The sequence below is a fragment of the Callithrix jacchus genome, chromosome 16 (assembly GCF_049354715.1).
Source record: "Callithrix jacchus isolate 240 chromosome 16, calJac240_pri, whole genome shotgun sequence".
NCBI classification, from domain to species: domain Eukaryota; kingdom Metazoa; phylum Chordata; class Mammalia; order Primates; family Cebidae; genus Callithrix; species Callithrix jacchus.
Genome location: NC_133517.1, coordinates 23,442,155 through 23,460,655, shown reverse-complemented (window position 1 = coordinate 23,460,655; position 18,501 = coordinate 23,442,155). Strand labels below are relative to the sequence as shown.

At 38.6% G+C, this 18,501-nt stretch overlaps 1 protein-coding gene and 1 pseudogene across 2 annotated transcripts in view; one reads left to right on the top strand and one right to left on the bottom strand.

Annotated features, from left to right (window-relative positions):
* CPA6 (carboxypeptidase A6) overlaps positions 1-18,501 on the top strand; it is a 306,670-nt gene that overhangs the window by 152,953 nt on the left and 135,216 nt on the right. The gene's annotated exons all lie outside the window — the stretch shown is intronic.
* LOC128929913 (nascent polypeptide-associated complex subunit alpha pseudogene) overlaps positions 7,769-18,501 on the bottom strand; it is a 62,432-nt pseudogene continuing 51,699 nt past the window's right edge. The window contains exon 2 of the transcript XR_013527875.1: positions 7,769-13,504. The product of XR_013527875.1 is annotated as a nascent polypeptide-associated complex subunit alpha pseudogene (transcript). The remainder of the gene's footprint in view (positions 13,505-18,501) is intronic.

Genomic DNA, 18,501 nt, shown 5'->3' with positions numbered 1-18,501 from the left:
TGTGGTGGATTATGTTTATAGACTTGCGTATCTTGAATCAGCCTTGCATCCCTGGGATGATGCCTACTTGGTCGTGATGGATAAGCTTTTTGATGTGCTGTTGCAAATGTTTGCCAGTATTTTATTGAAGATTTTTGCATCTATGTTCATCATGGAAATTTTCCTGAAGTGTTTTTTTTTTGTTGAATCTCTGCTGGGTTTTGGTATCAGGATGATGTTGGTCTCATAAAATGATTTGGGAAGGATTCTTGCTTTTTTGATTGTTTGGAATAGTTTCAGAAGGAATGGTGCCAGCTCCTCTTTGTATGTCTGGTAGATTTTGGCTATGAACCCTCTGGATTTGGGTTTTTGTTGGTTGGTAGGCTACTAATTGCTGCCTCAACTTCAGCCCTTCTTATTGGTCTATTCAGGGTTTTGACTTTTTCCTGGTTTAGGCTTGGGAGGGTGCAAGTGTCCAGGAATTTATCCATTTCTTTTAGGTTTACTGGTTTATGTGCATAGAGTTGTTTGCAGAAATCTCTAATGGCAGTTTGTGTTTCTGTGGGACCAGTGGTGATATCCCCTTTATCATTTTTTATTGCATCTATTTGATTCTTCCCTCTTTTCTTTTTTATTAATCTGGCTAGCAGTCTGTCTATTTTGTTGATTTTTTCAAAAACCAGCTCCTGGATTTATTGATTTTTTTGGAGATGTTTTTGTGTCTCTGTATCCTTCAGTTCTGCTCTGATCTTAGCTATTTCTTGTCTTCTACTAGCTTTGGAGTTTTCTTTTATCTTGCTCCTCTAGCTCTTTCAGTTTTGATGATAGGGTGTCAATTTTAGATCTTTCCTTGTTTCCCATGTGGGCATTCATTGCTATAAATTTTCCTCTAGACACTGCTTTAAATGTGTCCCAGAGATTCTGGTACATTGTGTCTTCATTCTGATTGATTTTGAAGAAACATCTTTATTTCTGCCTTTATTTCATTGTTTATCCAGTCAACATTCAAGAGCCAGTTGTTCAGTTTCCATGAAGTTGTGTGGTTCTGAGTTAGTTTCTTAATCCTGAGTTCTAATTTGATTGCACTGTGGTCTGAGAGACTGTTTGTTATAATTTCCATTCTTTTGCATTTTCTGAAGAGTGATTTACTTCTGATTATGTGGTCAATTTTAGAGTAGATGTGATGTGGTGCTGAGAAGAATGTATATTCTGTGTATTTGGGATGGACAGTTCTGTAGATGTCTATTAGGTTTGCTTGGTCCAGATCTGAGTTCAAGTCCTGGATATCCTTGTTAATTTTCTGTCTCGTTGATCTAATATTGACAGTGGAGTGTTAAAATGTCCCACTATTATTTTGTGGGCATCTAAGTCACTTTGTAGATGGCTAAGAACTTGCTTTATGTATCTGGATGCTCCTGTATTGGATGTGTATATATTTAGGATCGTTAGCTCTTCTTAATGCATTGAGCCTTTTACCATTATGTAATGTCCTTCTTTGTCTCTTTTGATCTTTGTTGGTTTAAAGTCTATTTTATCAGAGACTAGGATTGCAACTCCTTATTTCTTTTTGTTCTCCATTTGCTTGGTAAATTTTCCTCCATCCCTTTATTTTGAGGCTTTGTGTGTCCTTGCATGTTAGATGGGTTTCCTGGATACAGCACACTGATGGGTTTTGACTCTTTATCCAATTTGCCAGTCTGTTTCTATTGATTGAGGCATTTAGCCCATTTACAGTTAAGGTTAATATTGTTATGTGTGAACTTGATACTGCCATTTTAATGCTAGCTGGTTGTTTTGACCATTAGTTGACACAGTTTCTTCATTGTGTCAGTGCTCTTTACCAATTGGTATGTTTCTGGAGTGGCTGGTACTGGTTGTTCCTTCCTTGTTTAGTAATTCTTTCAGGAGTTCTTGTAAGGCAGTCCTGGTGGTGACAAAATCTCTCAGCAATTGCTTGATCGCAAAAGGTTTTATTTATCCTTTGCTTAGAAGCTTAGTTTGACTGGATATGAAATTCTAGGTTGAAAGTTCTTTTCTTTAAGGATGTTGAATATTGGCCCCCACTCTCTTCTGGCTTGTAGGGTTTCTGCTGAGAGATCCACTGTGAATCTGATGGGCTTCCCTTTGTGGATAACCCGACCTTTCTCTCTGGCTACGCTTACCATTTTTTCCTTCATTTCAACCCTGGCAAATCTGATGATTATGTACCTTGGGATTGTTCTTCTTGAGGAATATCTTTGTGGTGTTCTCTGTATTTCTTGGACTTCAGTGTTGGCCTGCCTTGCTAGGTTGGGAAGTTCTCCTGGATAATATCCTGAAGAGTGTTTTCCAGGTTAGATTCATTCTCTCCATCACATTCAGGTACACCTATCAAATGTAGATGAGGTCTTTTCACATAATCCCATATTTCTTGGAGGCTTTGTTCATTTCTTTTCACTCTTTTTTCTCTAATCTTGCCTTCTCATTTTATTTCATTGAGCTGATCTTCAATCTCTGATATCCTTTCTTCTGCTTAGTCGATTTGGCTATTGAAACTTGGGTATGATTCACAATGTTCTCATGTTGTGTTTTTCAGCTTCATCAAGTCATTTATATTTCTTCTCTTCCTTTTTTCAACATTCTTAGTTTCTTTGCATTGGGTTAGAACATGTTCTTTTAGCTCAGAGAAGTTTGTTATTACCTACCTTCTGAAGCCTGTTTCTGTCAATTCATCATATTCATTCCCTATCCAGCTTTGTTCTCTTGCTAATGAGGAGTTGTGATCCCTTGGAGGAGAGGCATTCTGGTTTTGGGTGTTTTCATCCCTTTTGCACTGGTTTCTTTTTATCTTAGTGGATTTATCTACCTGTGTTCTTTGCAGTTGGTGGCTTTCGGATGGGGTCTCTGAGTGGACATCCTTTTTGTTGATGATGAAGTTATTTCTTTTCTGTTTTTTAGTTTTCCTTCTACCAGTCAGTCCCTTCTGCTGTAGGACTGCTAGAGGTCCATTCCAGAGCCTGCTTGCCTGGGGATCACCTGTGGTAGCTGCAGAACAGTAAGGGTTGCTGCCAGTTTCTTCTTCTGTTATCTTTGTCCCAGAAGGATACCCACCAGATGTCAGCCTGAGCTCTCCTTTATGAGGTGTCTCTTTGGATATATGGAGGTCAGGGACCTGCTTGTGGAGATGGTCTGTCCCTTATAGGAGCTCAAGTGCTGAGCTGTGAGCTTCATTGTTCCATTCAGAGCTGCTGGACAGGTACGTTTAAGTCTGCTGCAGCAGAACTCATAACCTTGTTTTTTTCCCAGGTGCTCTGTCCTAGGAAGCTGAGGCTTTATTTATAAGTTCCTGAGGTGCTGCTGCCTTTTTTCAGAGATGCCCTGCCCAGCAAGGAGGTAGCTTAGTCACAATCTGCTAGTAGAGGCAATGCTAAGCTGCCATGGGCTCTGCCAAGCTGCTGTGTGAACTTCCTTGCATTATTGTTTATAGAGGTATAGTTAGAACTGCCTCAGTAATGGTGGTCTGCCTCAGTAATAGCAGATTGCCTAAGTAATGGTGGACTGCCTCAGTAATGGCAGACTGCTTTGGTAGTGGCAGACTGCCTTGGTAGTGGTGGACTGCCTCAGTAATGATGGATGCCCTTCCCCTCACAGAGCTGGACCATCCCAGGTCCAGCTGCACTTGCTGTGAAACTCTCAATCCAGAGCATTTCAGATTTCTGGTCTTTGTGGGAGTGGAACCCAAGCCAGATCACCTGGCTCCCTGTTTCAGCCCCCTTTTTTTCAGTTGAATGGGCAGCTCTGTCTCCCAGGCATTCCAGGCACCAGTTGAAACGGCCACCCAAATTTGGGTGAGTTTTTGTGGGGAAACCCACTGTGCTGGCTGAAACAACCATGCTGGGCACTTGTGGCACTTTTCAGTCTGGGAATCTCCTGGTCTGTGGGCAGTAATAACTCATTTGGAATCACTCATTCACCCTCTGAATTGCTCTTGCTGGGAACTGCACTCCAGAGCTGTTCCTATTCAGCCATCTTGGATCCGCCTCTGCTGCCTGTTTTTGTACAGTCTTCAAACTAAAAATTTTTTTACTTTTAATAGTCAAAAACATCAAAAATAAAAATAATATTTTGTGACACATGAAAATTTTATGCAATTCAAATTTTGGCCTCCATAAATATTTGAAATATTTACTATATTTGGTTCTTTATAGACAATGTTTGCCAAACCCTGCTCTAAGGGAACAATTTTATCATCTCAAGTGAGTTGATGTACTGGGCAGACAACTCATGACTGCAACATATTGCTTATCCCACATTACCTGAAATTACTTACCAGCAAGAGGCTTGAAGTAAGGATGTAGCCCCTGGGCTGCAAACATCCAGGGTTGTTCTACCTGACACACAGGTACTTCTCATTCATATTATTTAAGTGACATTTATTTCTCCTGGGAGTGAGTTACTCTCTAATGGAATTATTTTTACCTCTTAACTTATGCAGCAGGTTACACCTAATTCATGCTTTCCTTTTGCTTTCAAGAAATGTTAATATTGCATCTGATATAAAAGACAATGTAATATTACCTTTTTGGATCCTGAATATTTCTTACACCTTTGCCATCTTCAAAAAGCATAAGAAAGATGCCTATTCTTCAATCAGTATATGGTAGTAGTGAATCTTCCCTATTAGGAACCTTCAGATTACATGCTAGGCAAGCTTTTCAAGCCCAAATGGAGAGATGAATTTACTGCCAAGCTAATGAAGCTTAAGCTTTAGGACCCCTCGCTGGACAGGCCCCTCCCATGTGTTCACATGCTCACATATAAAAATAAAATGTTTAATCTGTTTAGACTGGTGTCTCATTCCACTTAGATTTGCCATCTGTCACTCATATCCTCATGTCTTTGAAATGGCCATGGTATTTGGGGGATTCAGCTAAAATGGAATTTGATATATAATTAGTTTGGGTTTAATTGGATTAAGTTTAAATGACTCAGGCTGGGCTCGGTGGCTCATGCCTATAATCCCAGCACTTTGGGAGGCTGAGGCAGGTGGATCACTTGAAGCCAGCCTGGCCAACATGGTGAAACCCAGTATCTACTAAAATTAGCTAGATGTGGTGGCAGGCACCTGTAATCCCAGCTACTGAGAAGGCTAAGACAGGAGAATCGCTTGAACCCTGGAGGCAGATGTTGCAGTGAGCTGAGATCATGCTACTGTACTCCAGCCTGGGCAACAGACCAAGACTCTGTCTCAAAAAAAACAAAAAATGTTTCTATGACTTGAAGTCCTTTTGTCTATAATTATTCCACCTACTGGGCCAACACACAATACAGTGGCTTTGTGTTAGGAGAAACACTGTTAAGTGATAAAAATGTATCCTGTAGCACTCAGTACCATAAGCAGAGTTAAAGAAGCAAGGTTTAAAATTTATGAAGCCAGAAGCTACTCTGTAGAATGTTCTTCATATCATCAGATATGTATAATTGTAAGCAAAAGATTTGTTTCTCATCATCATCTTGTCAAAATGAACATTCTCTGCTGTCAGGAATATGCTTGATAGAAAAGCACATACAATTCCAAATGCACCATTTATTTTATGGAAATTATGTCAAATTAAATTTCTACATTTTTAGAGCATACACTTATAGCACTTCTACAAGCAGTGGGATTTATATCTATTGAGAGGTCATATGTTTTACACATCCCAATGTATCAAACCAAATCTTAGTGTTCAGCTAGCACATCTTGACTGGATTAAGTCTAGTGGTTTCAGACAATGGTTTTTTAAAAATTATATACATATAGATAAATTATAGTTATATATATTTGTGAAGTATAAAGTGATGCTAGGATTTTTTAATACAATGGAATAGTTAAATGAAGCTAATAAACCTATTCATCACCTCAAATATTTGAAATTTTTGTGATGAGAACATTTGACATTTATTGTCTTAAGTGGCATTAAAATGTACAGTACTCAGTTACTAGCTATATTTACCACACTGTGCAATAGATCTCAAATCCAGCTTATTCCTACTATCTAACTGAGGCTTTGATTATCATCTCCCCATTTCCCCCACCTTCAGCCTCTTGTAACCACCATTCTACTCTCAGTTCCCACGGTTTCAATTGTTTTGGTTACCAAAATCAAGTGAGAACATGTATTATTTGTCTTGTGTTATTTGTTTTCTGTTTTGTGTTTCACTTCACATGATTTTTTCCAATTCCATCCATGTTGACAGAATTTCTTCCTTTTTTATTTTTTGAGACAGAGCCTCACTCTGTTGCCCAGGTTGGAGTGCAATGGCGCAATCTAGGCTCACTGCAACCTCCAACTCCAGGGTTCAATCAGTTCTCCTACCTCAGCCTCCCAAGTAGCTGGGATTACAGATGTGTGCCACTATGCCCAGCTAATTTTTATATTTTTAATAGAGTTGGGATTTCACCATGTTGGCCAGGCTGGTCTCAAACTCCTGAGCTCAGGTGATCCTCTCTTCTTGGCCTCCCAAAGTGCTGGGATTATAGGCATGAGCCACCACACCCGGTCCAGAATTTCTTCCTTTTTTAAAGTTGAGTAGGTTAGTGTTCCATTGTGTATATATAGATTTTTTTGTACATTCATTAGTGATAGACACTTAAGTTGATTCCATGTCTTGACTATTGTGAATAGGACTGCAATGAATGTAGCATTGTAGACATGTCTTTGACATACTGATTCAAATCTTTCAGGGAAACACCCATATGTGGCATTGCTGGATCATATGGTATGTGTGTTTTTAGATTTTAAAGGAAGCACCATACAGTTTTCCATAATAGCTGTACTAATTTACATTCCTACTGACAGTGTACAAGAATTCCCTTTCCTCCACACCCTAACCACTCGTTATCTTTCCTCTTTTTGGTTATAGCCATTCTCACAGGTATGAAGTGATATCTCATTGTGATTTTAATTTGCATCTCCCTAATGATTAATAATGTCAAGCATTTTTTCATGTGTTTGTTAGCTGTTTGTATGTCTTCTTTTCAAAAGTGTCTATTCCGATTCTTTGCCCATTCTTTTTTTTTTTTTTTTTTTTTGAGATGAAGTTTCGCTCTTGTTACCCAGGCTGGAGTGCAATGGCGTGATCTTGGCTCACTGCAACCTCCACGTCCTTTTGCCCATTCTTAAATTGGATTATTTTTCTTTCTATATAATTGAGGTTCTTACATATTTTAGATATTAATCCCTTATTAGATTCATGGCTTACAAATATTTTCTCCCAGTCTGTGGCCTGTACCCTCACTCTGTTCATTGTTTTCTCTGTCATGCAGAAGTTTTTATTTCAATGTAATTCCAATTGTTTATTTTTGCTTTTGTTGCCCATGCCTTTGCAATCAAATGTAACAAAAAAAAAAAAAATCATTGCCCAGAGCAATGACATATAGTTGTTCCCCTATGTTTTTTTCTAGTGGTTTCACATTTTCAGGTTTTGTTTAAATCTTTAATCCATCTTCAGTTAAATTTTTGCATATGGGATGAGATAAGGGTCCAGTTTTATTCTTTTGCATATGGATATCCAGTTTTCCTATTACCATTTATTGAACAGACTGTTCTTTTCCCATTGTGTATTCTTGGCACCTTTGTCCAAAATTAATTGACCATAGGTGAACAGGTTCATTTCTATGCTTTCTGTTCTGTTTCATTGGTCAGTGTGTCTATTTTATGCTAGTACCATGTTCTTTTAGTTACTATCGCTTTGTAGTATACTTTGAAATCAACTATAGTTGATATGACACCTCTAGCTTTGTCCTTTTTGCTTGTGATTGCCTTGGGTATTTGTTTGTTTGTGTGTGTGTGTGTGTGTGTGTGTGTGATTCAATTTGATTTTTCTTTTTTTCTTTTCTTTTTTTTTTTTGAGACAGAGACTCCACTCTGTTGCTTAATCTGGAGTGCAGTCTCAGCTCACTGCAACCTACACCTCCTGGGTTCAAGTGATTCTTCTGCCTCAGCCTTCCAAGTAGCTGGGATTACAGGCCACCATGCCCAGCTAATTTTTATATGTTTAGTGGAAATGGAGTTTCACCATGTTGCCCAGGCTGATGTTGAACTCCTGACCTCAAGTGATCTGCCTGCCTTGGCCTCCCAAAGTACTGGGATTGCAGTCATGAGCCACTGCACCTGACCCAATTTGCTTTTTCTATAGCTATGAAAAGTGACATTGATATTTGACAATTTGTTGATAGTGACAATTTGTTGAGTGGTTTTTATCATAAAAAGATGTTGAATTTTGTCAAATGCATTTTTTTGCATTTAATGAAATAATCATGCTTTTTCCTTGATTATGTTAATGTGGTATCTCTCATTTATTGATCTGTAAATGTTAAACCATCCTTGCATCCCAGGAATAAATCCCACTTGATGGAGATTGATCATTCTAATGCATTCTTATGTTTGCTAGCATTTTGTTGAGGATTTCTGCATCTATATTGATCAAAGATATTGGTCTGTAATTTTCTTATTTTGTGATGTTCTTGTCTGGCTCTGGTGTCAGGTTAATGCTGGCCTTGTAAAAAGAATTAGGAAGTATTCTTTCCACCTTCATTTTTTTGGAAGTTTGTAGAGAATTAATATCAGTTTTTATTTAAACATTTGGTAGAAATCAGTCATAGAGCCATCAGGTTCTGGATTTTTCTTTGATGGATGTCATAGTCCATTTTGTGTCACTATAAAATAATACCTAAGACTGTGTCATTTATATAGAAAAGAGGTTATTTAGCTTACAGTTCTGCAGGCCGAGAAGTTCAAGGACATGCATGGCCCTGGCCTCTAGAGAGGACTTTCATGCTGCATCACAACGTGGCAGAAAATATCAAAGGAGAAGTAGAAATGGCAGAGATGGGGGAACTTGAGGAGCATTCTGGCTTTATAATAGCCTCCTCTCATGGGAACTAATTCAGCCTTTGGGAATTAGCCAAGTCTTTTAATAGCATGAACTTACTCACTACCAGGAGAATGGCACAAAGCCATTTATGAGGGATCTGCCTCCATAACCCCAGCATCTGCCATTGAGTCCCACCTCCCAACACCACCACATTAGGGATCAAATTTCAACATGAGTTTTGGTGAGAATAAACAAACCATATTCAAACTTTAGCAATGAGAGACTTTTTATTGCTGATTCAGTCCCCTCACTCCATTATCAGTCTGCTCAGATTTTCTATTTCTTGTGATTCAGTCTTAATAGGTTGTACATGTCTAGGAATTTATCCATTTTTCTCTAAGTTTCTCCATTGCTTATCCTTTTTTTGTATTTCTGTGGTGTCAGCTGTAATGTTTCTCCTTTCATTTTTTATTTTATTTTAGTCTTTTCTCTTTTTTCCTGGCTAGTCTAGCTAAAGGTTTGTCAATTTTCTAATTTCTATATTGACCTTGATTGCTAAGTAGTATGTTGTTTGACATATATTTGTGAATTTTCTGGAATTCCCTATGTTATTAGTTTTTAGTTTCATATCATTATGGTTAAAAAAATTTGATATGATTTCAGTATTCTTAAATTTGCTAAAATTTGTCTTGTGGCCTAACAAATGATCTACCCTAGAGGATGTTCTCTATGTTCTTAAAAAGAATGTGTATTCTGTTGTTGTTGGATGGAATGTTCTGCATATGTCTGTTAGGTCCATTTGGTCTAAAGCGTTCTTCAAGTCCAATAGTTCTGCAGTAACTTTCTGTCTACATGATCTGTTCTATACTGAAAGTGCTGTATTGAAGTCACCTACTCTCATTAAATGGAAATCTCTCTCTCCCTTCAAATTCTTTATATTTGCTTAACATATTTAGGTGCTCCATTGTGGGATACACATGTATTTATAATTTTTACATCCTCTTGATGAAGTGACCTCTTTTTCATTATAGAATGTCCTTCTTTGTATCTTTGTATAATTTTCTACTTAAAATCAATAGATACTCTTTACTTAGAGTATCGCTACCTATGCTGTCTTTTTGTTTCCTTTTTTTGTGAAATATCTTTTCTCATCCCTTCTCTTTCAGTCTATGTCTGTCCTTAAAAGTTAAGTGAATCTCTTGTAGATAGTATATAGTTGTCTCTTGTTTATTTATCCATTCATTCATTCTATGCCTTTGAATTGGAGAATTTAATACATGTACCTTCAAGGTAATTAGCGCTAGGTAAGAACTTACAAATACCATTTTGTTCATTGTTTTCTGGTTGTTTTGTAGATACTTTGTTTCTTTCTTCCTCTCTTGATGTCTTCCTTCGTGGTTTGTTGGTTTTCTACTTTTTTTTTGTTTTGTTTTGTTTTGAGATGGAGTTTTGCTCTTGTTACCCAGGCTGGAGTGCAATGGCGCGATCTCAGCTCACCGCAACCTCTGCCTCCTTGGTTTAGGCAATTCTGCCTCAGCCTCCTGGGTAGCTGGGATTACAGGCATGCACCACCATGCCCAGCTAATTTTTTGTATTTTTAGTAGAGACGGGGTTTCACCATGTTGACCAGGATGGTCTCGATCTCTTGACCTCGTGATCCACCCGCCTTGGCCTCCCAAAGTGCTGGGATTACAGGCTTGAGCCACTGCACCCAGCTGGTTTGTTGGTTTTCTGTAGTGATATATTCCAAATCTTTTTAAATTTTGTTCATTGCATCTCTGATTTACTTTTGCTTTTTGGTTATCATGAAGCTTACACAGAATATCTTATGACAATCTATTTCAAGCTGATAACAGCTTAATTTTTATTGCATACAGCTCTAAAATTTTATTCACCTCCTACATTTTATGTTTTTGATGTCTGAATTTACATCATTTTGAGATATGTATCTCTTGATAATTTATTTTAGCTATAGTTGTTATTAACAATTTTGCCCTTCAACCCTATTAACAGTTTTGCCCTTTAGCCCTTATACTAGGAATATAATTATATATCACTATTATAGTACTAGAGTATCCTGATTATTGCTCTGTATTGCCTATACCATTAGGTTTTATGCTTTCACATATTTAACATTATTATTTGGCAACCTTTTGTTTCAGTTTAAAGAACTCCCTTTAGCAATTCCTGTAAAGTAAGTCTGGTGATAAACTTTCTTAACATAAGTCTACTGGTGATAAACTTCCTTAACTGTTGTTTGTCTTGGAAAGTTTTAATTTCTTCTTCACTTCTGAAATACAGCTTTGCTGGATAAAATACTTTTTTGTCTAACAAGAAACCATAACTTTATTAATGATAGAAAGAGTACAGATTTCAAGCCAAGCTGCAGTTACTCTTTTGAAACACGGAAAAAAAGGATTCTTGTTTTCAGATGACTACATTGTTAATTCCATAATCACATTAACAATATTATTACTGTTGTTCTTCAGGGCTTGAACTGCCTTCGTTCTTAATACATTTGCTTGTGATATGACCAATTCTGTGTCCTTAACTTTCACACCTGTTTAATTAATTCTCTCCTCTTGTACAGTTGGAAGAGGCTGTATGTTTCCTCGAATGTTTGAAACAGCTTCACCTTGAACTTTAAATTTCTCAGTAGCTGCTAGCTGTGCTTCTTGAGATAAATCCTCAATCTCAGCTTCCCTTAAAAACCATGTAAGCATATGAAGCTGGGATCTTACAGACATCTGGTTTTGTGATGACAAAGAGTATTCTTAGATTTCCAAATAGTGTCTCTAGTAACCCCTGTAACCTGCTTAAAACCCAGTTTAGACATAACATTCTGTGCCAACTTTTTACTCCAACTATGTTGTACTTTATTAACTGGCTCTTCATCAATTTCAGCTGCTGCTCACAACTGGGCTTTTTGTATGGTTGCCTGTGTGAAATTTTCTTCCTCAAACTCTGGTATTGATTCATCACTGTTAGATTCTGCTACAGACTCTGTCTCAGCCTGTGGCTCTGGCTATTCATGCTGTGTAGCAGAGACAGTCTGTGTCTTTACTGGGCATTTTGTCGGGGGGACATGGAACCAAGATGGTGGCAGAAAGTAATGAATAAAGTATTCCTGGTTGGCAGTAGTTTTTTTTCTTCAACATTTTCAGTGTTATCCTACTGTCTTCTGGCCTGCAAGACGTCTGCTGAGAAGTCCACTTATAGTCATATTAGGACTCCATTGTATATGATGTATTTCTTATCTCTTGCTGCTCTTAGAACTCTTGTCTTTAATTTTTGATAATTTGATTATTATGTATCTCGGTGAACTACTCTTTGGGTTTAATTTAATTGGGACTTCTGTGCTTCCTGTGCCTTCTTTCCTCAGATTAGGAAAGTTTTCATTCATTATTTTAAAAAATATTATTCCTCCCAGGCATGGTGACTCACACCTATAATCCCAGTATTTTGGGAGGCCAAGGAGGGTGGATTACTTGAGGTGAGGAGTTCGAGACCAGTTTGGCCAAAATGGTGAAATCCTGTCTTTACTAAAAGTACAAAAATTAGCTGGGTGTGGTGGTGGGTGCCTATAATCCCAGCTACTTGGGAAGCTGAGGCAGGAGAATCTCTTGAACCCAGGAGGTGGAGGTTGCAGTAAGCCAAGATCATGCCACTGCACTCCAGCCTGGGCAATAAGAGCAAAGTTCTGTCTCAAAAATAAAAATAAAAATAAACTCTTCCTGGCCCTTTTTATCTATATTCTCTTTCTTGAATGCCTATTATGCATAGGTTAGGTCTCTTGATGGTGTCACGTAATTCCCATAGGCTTTTTTCATCTTTTTCTTTCTTGTTTCTTTTTATTTCTCTGCTTAAGTATTTTTAAATGTTCTATCTCTGAGTTCACTAATTCTTCAGCTTGATTGAGCCAGCTGTTGAAGCTTCCTATCACATCAGTTCAGTCATTGTAATCTTCATCTGTAGGATTTCTATTTGTTTCTTTATGTGTTGTCTCTATTTGTCAAATTTCTGGTATTCTTTGTGTATTTTCTGAATTTCATTTTATTTTTTATCCATATATTCTTGAAGTTCACTGAACTTTTAAAAAGTAGGTATTCTGCATTTTTTGTCATTTCATAGATCTATCCTTCTCTAGGGTCCATTGCTAGAGCTTTGTCATTGTTTGTTTGTTTTGGAGTTATCATGATTTCCCAAGTCTTTGTAATTCTTTTGTCTTTGCATTGGTGTTTATGCCTTTCTAGAGACAGCCAACTTTCCTGGCTTCTACAGGAGTTCCTTGGGAGTTAGTCTAGCCTATGATTTTGGATGGACCAGCTGGTAATGACCCTAGGCAGGCAGAGTTTGCTTTCAGGTTATCTAGAAGGCTGAGATGTTCCGTTTGCCCTGAATTCAGATGAGGCAACTGACTAGGTTCTTCTATCCAGCAAGATAGGTACATTCACAAAAAAAATCTGTGTGCTGATCTCTGTGGGTCCCACCTCCTTGCTTTGTTTCTGCATGACCCAGATGGTCTGATTGCACTGTTTCCCCCTATGGTTCACAGTCCCCATGAGGTGAAGACAGAATGGGCTTCCTGGGAAGCATCTCAGAATGCTAGAGAAGCTGGCTGTCCACTTTCCTGGTTCTCTTTTCTTACTGTAGAAACCTTTGTAGAGTGGCCACGGGAAACAGAGCTCTGGAACACCGAATGGGGAAGGAAAGAGTTTATTATTATTATTATTATTATTATCATTATCATTATCATTATGGCCGGGAGCCGGGTGATGGTTCCAAATTACCCAGCTCCTCTAATAAAGGAAGGTTCTGTCTTTATATAGGCTTACACTCTAGATATTACACATGAAAGAATTTTAGGTTTACAGCCTTAGAAATCACAATTGAAAGGGTTTTGGATTTACAGCTTTAGGAATCACATGTGAAAAGGCTTCTGGGTTTACAGCTTTAGAAGTCACATATGAAAGGGTTTCAAGTTTACAGTTTTAGGAATCATATGTGAAAAAGTTCTGGTCTCGGGATGGAGGTTTGATCTTGTTTTAAGTAAAAACAGTGTCTTCCAGAGAGTTTCCCCAATACCAAGCCTGCCATCTACAGGAAGGGGATTCAGGAGGCGCCAGTTGGCCAGCCTTTTCTTCTATTGAAATGTAGTGTGGAAGTCGAGGGGGAGGTGATCCCATGCCTGGGTCTCCTTCCTCACTGTGAGCCCTGGGGAATACCCTGTGTGGCACTGTGCCCACTTACAGAAGGCAGAGAGGTGACATAGTTAAAGTGAGACTGATGCTGCTGCCCTTTCAATGTAGATTTTTATTCAATTCCTATAAAATGGCAACCTTTCTACTCCAAATAATGGAACATGCAAGTGATTCAGGTTTATTCCCATGTTTTGGGGTTTTCACCAAGGTGTTTTTGTCTATGGATAGTTCTGGTTGATTTTCCTGTGGAGGGGAATGAAACCCACACTTCCTTTTCCACCATCTTGCTGACCTCCAGACAAAAAGCTTTGCAAAACTGTCACTGACTCAGTTAAATGTCTTGAAGAAAGCAGTGTTTTGGTGGCAAAAGTCCTGTGTTTATTCACTGATAAGTCAATGATTGCCATAAAAGAGTAGTTTGATTACACCATTATGTAGCTTAATACAAAGTAGCAGCAATTTTTAAATGCATTTGTTTGCTTTTGTGCCTGTTAAATTTGTATTCTTTTTTAAGAGGACATTTCAAAACTGTATGAACTTCGGGTCTCACAAGACCTCAATCTGCCTTGGCCAGGCCCACACATCTGATATTCCATAAGAGAGAGGACTTGCACAGGTTTGTCTACTCTCTTGACCCTATTATCTAAATAATCATACACATTTATAAAGAAAGAGGTAGGTAGGGTACAGGCTCTCCTCTACCATTACTGTAATTTGACTGCTCTGTACCTGTCTGCTCCTCTTTCAGTCGGTCCAAGTGCCAACTGATCAATTTTTTCCATTTTTATAGCTCAGATTGCTAGTGCAGGGTGTCCAACTTGCCATTTCATGCCAGGTCACAGTTTAGGTTATATACTGTGGCCTATGAAATGACCACCTTTCTACTCCAAATAATGGCCTTTTCTTTTTTTTTTTTTTTTAGATGGAGTCATTCTGTCACCAGGCTGGGGTGTAGTGGCTCAATCTCAGCTCACTGCAACCTCTGCCTCCCTGGTTCAAGCAATTCTCCTGCCTCAACCTCCCTAGTAGCTGGGACTACAGACGCACATCACCATGCCCACCTAATCTTTGTATTTTTAGTAGAGACGAGGTTTCACCAGGTTGACTAGGATGGTCTTGATCTCTTGACCTTGTGATTCACCCACCTCAGCCGTCCAAAGTGCTGGGATTACAGGCATGCACCACAGCACCTGGCACAATGGCCATTCTTATATAAAGAACAACCTTCTACTTCCCCAGCATTCCTGGGCATATCATTTGATTATCTGCAGTACATGAATATTAAGCATCCTGAACAGGTTAGAGACCATGCAGTGGAACCATTCTACACATTCTCTGTGTTTCTCCAGCAGCTCCTGCTCTCTGGGCATAGGGATGGAGAGGGTGAATTGGCACACTGATCCAGGGTTAGGGTTTGATGGTGAGGCTACAGCATGCAGCCAGACCATGAGATTGTTCTACACATTATTGACCAAAATGTCCACTTTGGGTAGAGAAAGAATGAAGGCTAAGAGGTAATGGAAGTCAGGTGACAGCAGAAGTATCTAGGGACTAGATATGTAAATGACAAAAATCAGAGAGAAGAAAATGCCAGGAACTTGTGGCCCAAGAGTGAGAAATTAGAATTGAAGGTTTTAGAGGTAACACCAGATATTGTCCTTAAAGTGGATTGATCAAGTGATCTGGAGATTCACTCCATTGGCATTGAGAAAGTGGAGGCTCAGGTGTCAGATATGGACATTGACAACTTCTGGTTATTGCCTGCTGGTGGAACACTGTCTGTACACTATGAGGAGATGCCCATCCCAGTGCAAGAGGGAAGGTGACTGCAAGGTCAGAGCAGAGCAGCAATAGTCAGGACCAATAGTGTTATATCCAAACAGCATTATCTTTGGAGGAAGATGTTCTTCTGCAGGAAAACTAGTGACTAACAGTATTGAAACAACAATGGGGAGAGAAGAGAATGTCAAGTAAAAGAACACGGGAGAATTGGCTATTTTCTCCTCTGAGAGTTGAGCTGTTTATCCCAAGATGAGTATTTGCTTTTGCCTTAGAAACCTCTTCAAAAACCATTTGGGTGTCTGGCAAAGAAATGAAACTCATGGATCAGCTGTAACCATTTAGGAATGAAATTCTCTCTGAAAATTTAATTTGCTCTTGGCAACAGCAAAGGAAATTTCCCTTGTCATGGTGACCCTTGTTATCCAAGTATTTGCAGGAGGCATTCTCCAAAGTGGCACATGAGGAGCCTGGCATTTTTTGAAAATTTTGTCAAGGTGAAGATAATGTCTCAGAGAGATCTCATCTTTCTGAGAGTCAGGGTGCTGAGACAAGCCGGCATTATAAATCAAGCTACATTTCAGAGTAGAAACTGATCCATACCAACTGATGACTTGCTCATTCTATTTTCTCTTGGGAAAAAAAGAAACTGAACAGTTTGGCAAGTAACTGTCCTTGACTATGTGGTCCTAAAGGTCTATTGCAAAGTAGTTTATCCTGTAAGAAGCAAAAGAAGTGGTGTTTTGTGATGGTGATTTGGCTGCATGTCCATTAGCTGCTCTGTTGTTCCGTGTCTGTAGTGGCTTGTGCTAGTCATGCACCTCAGACAGTGCAAGGTGCTTCCTTTGATCTCTCATGTCAGCAGTGGGAGAGGTCCTTAGCCTAAGAGAGGTCTGACTAAAAGAACAGACTTCAAAGTGAGTGTTATTTTCAGAAATAACCACATTCTGCCAGATCTGTATGGGCTTTTAAATCGCAGGCTGCTGACAGAACATTTATTATCATTTTTGTTTTTCTGTGTCCTATTATCCTCTTTGTCTTTCTCCTTTGAAGTATTTACATACAGTCTCAATCTCTGCATCTGGGTTTTGAGGATTCTGCAGCAGTTAACAACAAACTTAACAACAGAGCAGATCCTCAAGAAAACAAAAAACAAAACCAAACACCATGGCATAGTCCCAGTTCTTTCTTTCTCATTGCCTCCCACCTGCTCTCTGTTATCCAATATATTTGTTTTGGGGTCATGCTGATTTAGATAGCCATCTCTAGCTTTAATTCAGATGGTGTAATTGATCTGACCACATGTTACATACTAAATGATTTAGAAGACCACGCTGTGCTTCTTAGTTCATCTTTCAATAAGCGTGTTTTGACATTGAGTCAAATAATTCTATGAAAATCCTATCATAAGATTATTTGTTGTAATGACAGTGTTATCCTTTATTGTTTACAGCTGATTGTTCTGATCATTGTTTAATTCGGATAGACATATTGTCACATTACAGATTATTTTACATAAAGAGAAACCACAGAAATCTATCAGCAATATTAATCCCTAATTAAGATATATTGACATCATACTTAATGTATGAAAAGAGCTGAATTAAGCCTTTTTAAATTATAAATTTTACTTCAGGCAGAAATAGTGGCTGGAAACAGACATTTTTTGCTTTTCATGGACAATGATGAGTATAATTTTACTGATATGATAGCTGCAAGAACATTCTTTGCCTTTGATTCAGCTCTGTACTGCTCTTCCTATGACCTTGAGAACTCACCTGTGGAAGAGAATTCAGTTTTGTAAAGGATATATTATTGAGGCCCAAGCAGGAGGCCTGAATTAAATAAGCTAACATCTTAGATGTACTTCTCTATCTCCAAAACATAAAAAAAGGAATACTTTTAATCATCACTGCTCAGCTTGCATCCCAGAGAAAGAAACAGAAGCATAGGCTGCCAAAAAAAACCCAAACAAACAAATAAAAAATGATTTAAGAGCATCACAGGCAGAGACTAGAGAGAAAAATCCAGGTTTTACCACTATGGACCTCTCCAGGAAATGGCGAACTTTAATCTTAGAACCAGAGACCAATTCATTGCATGGTGCTTTTTATTTCCTATTCATGGATTTTGTCTTGCCAACAAGAAGATAAACTCTTCTGGGTCAGTTATGTCAGTTTTGCAATGCTAAGCACCTATCATGTGGCAGGTGCCCATCTATATCCTGGAGTTACAGCTGTGAACAATTTATGCAAAGTCCTTCCCCAGGATCTCCTATAATCCATTCAGCAGAAGTATAATAGGACTAATATAAAGCACTATGAAATGTTCTTCCATGTTGAAACCCTTGGAGAAGTGACTTATCAATGAGCTGCTCATACCCCAAAATATAGAATAGACTTACAGCCTAAGATGACTGCTTCGGTCATGGGAGTGAGAGAAGGTGGATGAATCGTTGTAATTGTGACTCACAGAATGTGGCAGAAATCAGTAAAAGTATCAAGGACAGCCTTGAAGGACATGTACTAAACATGCAGATTTGTGGCTTTAAAGAGAAAGCATGAGAAAAGAAGTTGGAAGGAAGTGGCCTTTCTAGGGGAAAGGAGTGAGATTTTTAAGGCTACACAATCTCAGATCTTTTTGTACCAGCTTAATCATCCTTGAGCCCCACAGCCTACTTTGTGGTAGTTAGAAGAGCTGGATA